Raw genomic sequence first — 2298 nt, 5'->3', positions numbered from 1 at the left:
CCATTCGATATCATTCCAACATATAGAATAGTTTTATCGATATATAAACTCAAAACATCCAAAATATAATGATTTGTGACAGCTGTACAAATCCATGAATAATATTCTATATATAGCTCTAATAATAATTTTTAATGTCACACGGGATACAAAGCGAAGAAGACATAAAAATACGTTACATTATTTGTATAGTTATGAATTTATACGAATATTATACGGGTCTGAATAACATGCCTAGAATTGCTAGTAATGTACTCTTAAACTGGCAGCTATAAATGAAAATCGCAATTATGCAAGTAAAATTAATATTAGCCACTCTATATGAATAATAAAGTAATCAGCACATTTCTTGGCATGAAATATAGAATAATAGACATTATTTTCGACGTTGAATTGATTTGCATACTAACTCTACTCTGTATACTGAGATTTCTGTTGCGTTAAGCAGGTGTTCAGACCGTACGTATAGGAAGTCAGAGCGCCTTGAGTAGTGCGAAATTATTCTTCAGTTGCGGAAATTAAGGATTGATAGTTATAAAAAATCTATCACTGGAATAATTCATTATAGTAATATAATGGCAGCGTTTAGTCAACGTTAATTATAAAAGAATATGCTGTATTACAATATCATATTGCATTTGTACTTTTTGCTGAGTGGATAATGGCCCATGATGGCATACGAGTCAATAAACAATTGAATTAAATTTATAGGCCCGGGCCTCCGCCCCACCCCACTTTTTGGCGAAAAATATATAATAATGTCTGGAGAATTTTGTATGATCAGAAATGCAAAAAAAGGAGGGAAGGAGAAGGATGGGAAAGAGAATGTTTATCCAGTACCCGACCGAGTTACATTTTCTCGCAATTCACATTGGCGGATCAGGGGGGAGGGGATCATGGGTCCTGACCCCTCCCTTGTGCAACGAAAAACGGGGAAAAAGAAAAGGATTCTAGACCTACCTTTTCAGGAACCGCGAGCTGATTTTTTTTTTTTTTTTTTTTGCTATTAGAAAATTTTGAAGAACATAAAATTCATTAAAACACACTTCAAATGTCGGGAAAGCTCAATTCCCGCCATTTAGGAATTAAAATTTCTTTTTGGGATTTATCGATTCATGGAAAAAAGAATACGCATGCAACTACTCAAATGTTTATGTATGTATACACACATAAAATAAAAAATTTACCTGACCTTTTTAAAGAGGGGAAAACCTTGAATTTTGAAGAACTTTAAAAGTCATTAAAAGACATTTCAGAAGTCAGGTAAGCTCATCTCCCGCCATCTAGAAATCGAAATTTTTCCGGGGAACCAGGACCCTTTATCTTTGGAGTTCATTGATTAATTGAATCATTTTAAAGGGGTGGAGATGGGGAACCTTGAATTTTGAAGAATTTAAAAGTCATTAAAAGACACCACAGAAGTCGGGGAAAGCTCATTTCCCGCCACCAAGGAATCAAAATTTTCCCGGGGAAGAATCACAGGACCTTCCCAGGGATAATCCCCGCACCCCCCTTTTTTTTTATGGGATTTATCGATTCATGGAAAAACTACGTATGCAACTTACTCAATCATTTTTTTTATGTATGTATACACACATAAGGCCTATTTACTGTAATAACAATGGGAACAAAATTATCTGACCGTTTTCAATAGTGGAAAACCTTGAATTTTTAAGAACTTAATTACTTTTAAGTTCTTCAAAATTCAAGGTGTTCCCCTCTTGAAAATTATTATAATGAATCAATGAACCCAGGGAAAGGGATGTTCGAGTTCTTCCCGGGAAAATGTTGATTTCTAAATGGTGAACAATGAGATTTCCCGACTTCTGAAGTATTTTTTAATGACTTTAATTTAAAAGACACCTCAGAAGTCGGGAAAGCTCATTTCCCGCCTTCTAGGAATCAAAATTTTCCTGGGGAAGAACCAGACCCCCCTTTCTTTTTGGGATTCATCGATTCATGGAAAAATCGTATGCACCTACTCATTTTTTTTTAAATTGTTATGTACCGGTATGTATACACACATAAGCCCTATTTACTGTAATAACAATGGGGAAAAATTACCAGACCGTTTTCAAGATGGGAAAACCTTGAATCTTGAAGAACATAAAAGTAATTAAAAAGACACCTCAGAAGTCGGGAAAGCTCATTTCCCGCCATCTATAAATCGAAATTTTCCCTGGAGAGGAATGTTGACCCCACCACATAGATTTGATTCCAGATCTGCATGATTCATATTCCCATTCATCTTATAAACAGTGGCGTAACAGGCGGGGCAGGGCAGACTGTCCCCTCCCC

This window comes from Anneissia japonica, unplaced genomic scaffold (assembly GCF_011630105.1).
Source record: "Anneissia japonica isolate Jap-2015-1 unplaced genomic scaffold, ASM1163010v1 scaffold288053_len460827_cov147, whole genome shotgun sequence".
NCBI lineage: Eukaryota > Metazoa > Echinodermata > Crinoidea > Comatulida > Comatulidae > Anneissia > Anneissia japonica.
The sequence above is the reverse complement of the archived record's forward strand: the minus strand, read 5'-3'. Positions refer to the sequence as shown.